A 7,303-nucleotide genomic window follows, 5' to 3' on the forward strand; every position below is an offset into this window, starting at 1 on the left:
TTATTCATTGTTTGATTGTGTTTTTAATATTGTGAAGCACTTTGTGGCATTTACTTATGAAAAGTGCTATATAAATAAAACTGACTTGCTGTAGCTCCACCAGCTCACCGAGCTCACTAACCACAGCACATGGATGAAGAATTACTGGATGCAAGTTGTGGCTGAGCAGCTTTTTTTATTTATGACTGAGGACATATGCTGTAGAATATAATAATAGAACTGAATAGAATTTAAATAGATCATAGTTGTTTAGCACATTTTAGACAGATAGATAGATAGATAGATAGATAGATAGATAGATAGATAGATAGATAGATAGATGGATGGATGGATGGATGGATGGATGGATGGATGGATGGATGGATGTGGTGACCGGTTTGTAGAAAGTGTGTGCAGTGTGTAAAAGTGGTTGCAAGTCAGTGCAGTAAAGAAACTGGTCTGGATGCCGGATGCACCGGGTGCTGAATGATAAAGGCTCCGCCCATTTTTCACACCAACCTATGAGCAAAGAACAGATCAATACTCAGGAAAGAACCCAGGAGCCGTCACATGTACACAGTATAAGTTAATCCTCACAGTAAAATAACCGGGTACTGACTGTGTTACACTTCCAAAAGACACTTCCAAAGTGGATTCTTTCTGCAAATGGCAAATAAACTGAAACTGTTTAAACTGTTGAATTGTCATGTTATTGTAATTAAGTATTTTATATAAATAATCTAAATAATAATCATTTTCATTTATAAGCGCCCTTCTTGACACTCAGTGTCACTGTACAGATAAAAAAAAGGTAAAAATACACGTTGTAAATAATGACAAAGCAATAAAACTGGAATAAATATGAAAACAAACATCAGCTGATTAAGACCCTGTCCAGGCCTGAACAGGGTTTTAGCTGCGGCTTAGTGTGACGTGAACATTCATATATTTTTATATAAATAATATAAGTGTATTTTAACAGTTTTTATGTGAGGTGGATTTGAATTTACTTTAATTTAAAATAGAATTAGAATGCAAATTCGTAGTTTATTTCCATAATCTTATTGATGTTTACCTGCACTGTAAAATAAAACAGGAGAAAACTGTAATGTTACATCAAGCGTAGCTTTAAGCCACAGATGAAGCTGCTTCAGGAGTCCTGTGTTTGCTTTATGTTGTAGGATGTTGCTGCATGTGCAGGTCACCTGTAGGACAGCTGCAGCTGTCCTACAGGTGACCTGTAGGACAGGTGCAGCTGTAAAGTTAAACACGATAAACTGCGTCATCATCTTCAGACCAAACAAGTCAATAAGAAATGTTATATAATGCAAATCCAGATGTTTGCTTTATTTTATTTCATTTCATCAAATATTCTGTTTTTATTTATTATTCACAATATTATAGTTTAGTTTGCTAGTCTAGTTTTTTTATTCATTTTAGTTTTATAGTTATTTTTACTTAAAATATTCCTTTTAATGATTTATAATCTACTGTTTCTACATTTTCCTTTTAATTTATTGTAGTTTATTTTTGTTTTTAAATATTAATTTTATTTTTATGTGTTTTTTATATTATTTTACTTTATTTCATTTTTTTTCTTTTATTTGTTTTCCTTTTGTTACATTATATTTTTATTTTAAATAATAATTTTGTCATCAAATTTACATGGAAGCTGCCCATGTGAGAGCCTTGTTAAAAGTAAAAGATATTTCAGTGTTTTAAGATGCTCTCGGTTGGGCCTCTACTGGACAGTCGGTGGTTTGATCCCCAGCTCTGAACCCCACATTCCCCCAGATATGTAGAGAAAAATGAGCTACTTGTGCACAATGATAATAATCACAGAATGAGTGTTTGGGTGAATGTGAAGCACTTTGGACTATAATTAAAATTCACAAACAAGCATCATTGCGTGTGCACACACACACACACACACACACACACACACACAAGAAAAATAAACATTTAAAAACACATGTTGGGTGCAGCAAACTGGATTCAGTTAAACGCTGCGAACGCTGTGAGGTTAAACTGACAACTGCTCACTTCATGCAGGTTTGTTTTTTGCCTTTATGACATGATAAGCAAACTGTGCAATAAATGTAAATTAAACATTAAACATCTTTTAGAACATTTACAAACCCGGAGCTGCAGGTTCAGCAGCTGCTGCTGGAGACAGTGAAGCAGCGCTGAGCTGCTGCTGGTGGACAAACATCAAAGCTGCCGTCTGTCCACCACCACGTCCTAACGCGTTACCATGACAACACACCTTCAGTCCATTGAGATTATAAATGACAGCTGACGGTTTTCATCTCAGTCAGAAAAGCAGTTTTAATCATCTTTTCTGATAAAGTTTCCAGCTTAAAACCAGATGGAAATACTGGTGCACAACAGAAATGAGCCCACCGAGGCAGAAAGCAGAGATATCCCGCCTGCATTCCTCTCCACACCCTGTTTTCCTCAGACGGATCACACTCCCTCCTCGGGCTGGAAATGACATCATCGCATATTATTTAAAACACAGTTAAATGTGGACATTTAGTTACTGGTTGTCTTTTAACGGTAGATATCTTCACTCTAGAGCTTCTCATTTATTCAGATAGAAAATACTGAAAGAGTCCTTCTTGTTTTATTGTTCTGTTTCCTGAGCTTGAACCAGTTTTTTATGAAGACATTTCACATATAATATCTGCATGTAGACATTTAGCACAACACAGGAGTGAAGGAGAATTAGGTGTGAGGAGAGAAGGGGTTTGAACTCTTATCACGTGGTTCTGGAACATGTTAATAACATGTGAAAGAAAATCAAAATCAAATCAAATGAAAATGTCTCTGTGAAACCGATGAAAGAACAAATTTTATTGTCACTGCACAACAATTACATCAGTAATCATTGGCAGTGAAATTCTTAGATCCCAGGCTCTCCTAACAATACTAACAAGAATATAAACCACATAAAAATAGCATATAGTATATATTATTTTGTGAAACCTACAGGATTACATGTGGAACCCGTGTAGTTTTTTATAGTCATGTTTAATATAAAATGTGACCAGACAATACAGGATTTTAAGTGGAACTTAAACCAAATGGGTTCCACATGTGATCCCAAAGGTTTCACATGTGTTTACATGAGTTTCACATATAACTTTCACATGTGATGCTATAGGTTTTACATGTGATTACATGGGGTTTAACATTCCATAAACATGTTGTGTATATTGATTATATGGGTCCCACATGCTTTTTAATGGGTTTTACATGTAATCATGAGTTTCACATGTGACTATAAGGTTTTACACATGATTACATAGTTTACACATGTTATAATGTGGGTTTCATTTTATAATATACAATTCACATATATTATCTATTTGGGTTTCACATGTGATTATGTAGGTTCCACACGGGAATTTACATGTTGTAAAACTACATGAGGTTTAGGAACATGTGCAAAAACAACTTTAATCCCACAGGCTTCACATGTGCCACAGAAGTTTTACATGTAATTATATGGATTTCAAATGTCATTATATGGGGTTGACATATGAATTTACATGAGTTTCACATGTTATTGTCAAGAAAATGTTTGAAAACCACATGTGGGGGATCATGTGTGAAACATGGTCTTTCAGTAAGAGGAGCTTGAAGGTAGAAAACCACACCTGTGTACACGTGTGAAAAAGGATTTTGCTGATGATTTCCTGTCCCTAAAAAAACATCCCTCCATTATTTCCACCCCCTTTATTCCAGTTCAGGGGTCCCCAAAACCTCATGTACTTTAACCCTTTCAGATGTTGCATTTATCACATATGAAGTGGAACTAGGTGGATAATCTTATGTGACAAAGCCGGGATCACGACTCATTCACTCCACGCCACAAACATTATCCATTTACTCCACAGTGTTTCAGTCCCACTTGGACCTTATGGGGGTATTTCCCTATCTTTAATCAAAAGTGTAAGTGTTTGCTTTGAGAGCAAGAGTTCTTGTTTTCACACTCACTTATCATTTGCTCGCTTCATTAAAATAGGGAAATATCCCCAGAGGACCCTGTCAGGTCAGATGTCCTGAAAAATGGAAGCTGCTCCCATATTTGCATCTCAGTGGACTGATGGGACCTTCAGCTGAGGTTAAACATTGCAAAACCCAGCAAGATTAATACAAAGTTAGCAAGTTCCAATCACAACATGGAAAAAGGATATTGGCTCTTTTTATAAAACTTTCTGAGTCAGTTCTTGTATTTAACCAACTTAAATATGTGGCTTGTGGATCTGAGTTTTCTGACCTTCCACCTTTAAAAACCTGAAATAATTTGTTACTGGAGTCTAATGCACATTATCTTTGGAGACTTTGGGAAACAAAGTTCTGCAGCAGCCAAGAGGCATATTGTTTATATCTCCTGTTTGCATCTATCGGCAGCCTCTAAGCAAACAGGTTGCTAGTTCTAACCCTGGATGTAGAGTTGCATGTGCATGCATGGTTTTATGTTTTTTGCTTTTCTTTTCACTTCCAGAGACTGTTCCTTGTGTTTGTCTCATTGTTACCTGGCCCTGAATCCTAGTTATCCTCTTTAGTTATTACTCTCCTCAGTACATATAATCGATATTTCCTGTTCCTCTCTCTGCCACATCTGTGTCTTTAGCTCATGTGAGGCTTAGTTTTGTTAGAACCACCTCTCGGTGTTTGCAGTGCTGCAGCTTGTTTTATTAAAATAAAATAAATATAAGTTTCATATTTACCTAAACTAATTTCTCCAGTGTGTGTTGCACAAACATCTGTGACACTGAGACTGTCAGTAGTGAATTACAGACTAAATCTGCTTTAGTTGGTGGTCTGGCTGAATGGAACAGTTTAATTTATTTATTTTTCCCTCTTCACCACATCAGGATAAAACTGCAGTAAAACTGTGAACCCTGGTCCTGAGGAAGACCTGGTCATGCCCTTCTATCCTGGTTGGGGTTTTTCCATCACACGAGAGCGTCTTCTGTCATAGTTCTGGTCACGTGACTGTAGACGATACACATGTAGAAGGTATAAACTGCACTGGGTGCCTGAATAATTCCCAAATGGAGGAACCTGTACCAGGGATAAAACCAGATTTTACCAGCATGCCTCGGGTTTAGAGGCCTACTGTTCATAACTTTGGATGAATATTTGAGTTTTTTTTTTTTTTTTTTATCAGAGCTCAAATATTTCAGTGTTTTCTTTAAAGATTTGAAGGAAATGAAGGACGGTTATTTGGTGGATGGTTTTTTTGGGGATGATCCTCGTCCTGTGTTGCAGGCCGGACGTGTTTCCTTGAATCTAAAGTAAATTCTGGTGCTGCTTGTTTTTCATAGTTTGATTCAAAGGCTCCCGATGTGAAATGAAAAAGGTTGTAGCACAGCTTTATTTACTTCTATTGGCTGTCTTTAGTCTAGTTCTGGAGGGTGATGTTTGTGGCAGGAATGATGTCCTGTGTCTTTCTGTCTTGCATGAAGAAGCCTCTGTCTGAACATTGTTATTGTGTGGAGCAGTGGTTTTCAAACTGGAGGTCACCAGATAATTAAAAAAAATGTTTAGCCTACATTTATCAAATATTTTTTTTTAACCAGGCCTGTTAAAGTCATTAATTAAAAAGAGATAAATCTTTGAAATTAGCATGTTTCCTTTTTTTAACACAATAATGCATAAACAACAAAGTTAGTACAGCTGCCATATTAAAAATCTGAATTTGACGTTATTTCTATGAAAGAAGCTAATTTGGGGCATGTCACAGCGATGCCCATGGGAATGACGGTCCTTACTCTGGGAACTGATAAGAAACTGGCTCCAGATGACCTGAGGGTTCTGGTAGGTTCACACTGGATCAAGAGGTCTCTGATGTATTTTGGTCCTAAACCATTCAGAGCTTTATAGACCAGCAGCAGAACTTTAAAGTCTATCCTCTGACGGACCAGCAGCCAGTGTAAAGACCTCAGAGCTGGACTGATGTGGTCCACTTTTTTGGTCTTACTGAGGACTCGAGCAGCAGAGTTCTGGATCAGCTGCAGGTGTCTGACTGATGTTTTAGGTAGAACCTGTAAAAACACTGTTACAATAATCAAACCAACTAAAGATGGAAGCTGGACTAGTTTTTCCAGGTCCTGCTGAGAGATCAGATCCCTTCATGTGTTTCTCAAAGTTTAGGTCTGTCCATCACTACACCCAGATTTCTGGCCTGATTGGTGGTTTTTAGGTGTATAGACTGAGGCTCTGTGGTGACCTTTAATCGTTTCTCTTTGGCTCCAAATTCAATCACCTCAGTTTAGTTTTTGTTTAACTGAAGAAAGTTCAGACACATCCAGTCATTAATCTCCTCAATGCATTTACCAAGATCCTGTACGGGGCCTCGGTCTCCTGGTGACATTAAGTGACAGTAATATATATCTGTGTGTCATCTGCGTAGCTATGGTAACTAATTTGGTTTTTCCTTATGACCTGTGCCAGTGGGAGCATGTAGATGTTAAACAGAAGAGGCCCCAGGATGGAACCTTGGGGAACTCCACATGTAATTCTTGTCTGCTCAGATGTAAAATTACCTATTCACACAAAATACTTCCTGTTCTCTAAATAAGATTTAAACCAGTGTAGTGCAGTACCAGAGAGGCCCACCCAGTTCTCCAGTCGTTTAAGTAATATTTTGTGGTCGACTGTATCAAATGCAGCACTGAGGTCCAGTAAGACTAAGACTGACATTTTTCCATCGTCTATATTCAAACATATGTCATTAATGACTTTGGTCAGAGCATCTCAGTGCTGTGGTGCTGTCTAAAACCTGACTGGAAGACATCGTAGCAGTTGTTTTGTATTAAAAATACGTTTAGCTGATGAAAAACGGCTTTTTCGATTATCTTACTTAGAAAAGGAAGATTCGAGATCAGCCTGTAGTTGTTCATTTGTGTCTTGTCTAGATTGTCCCTTTTTAGCAGAGGTTTGATTACAGCTGTTTTTAAAATTTCTGGGAAGACGCCAGAAATTAAAGACCAGTTCACAATCTGTAACAGATCTGGCTCCAGAGTCTTTGAGACCTTTCTGAAGAAACCTGTGGGCAGGATGTCCAAGCAGCAAAAGGAGGAGTTCAGCTGACATAAGATGTCCCCAGATCTTTCCTCTTAATGGGATTAAACTGTGTCATGGTGCTTAAACTGGTTTTCAATGGACACAGTATGTCTGTTGATAGACCAGCTGCTTGTCTGATATTCAGGATTTTGTCTGTGAAGAATTTGGCAAACTCATTGCAGGCTTAGGTTAAATAAAGTCCAGGTGCATCTGACACATTCATTAATTCGACCAATGAACGGAT

The sequence above is a fragment of the Melanotaenia boesemani genome, chromosome 17 (assembly GCF_017639745.1).
Source record: "Melanotaenia boesemani isolate fMelBoe1 chromosome 17, fMelBoe1.pri, whole genome shotgun sequence".
NCBI lineage: Eukaryota > Metazoa > Chordata > Actinopteri > Atheriniformes > Melanotaeniidae > Melanotaenia > Melanotaenia boesemani.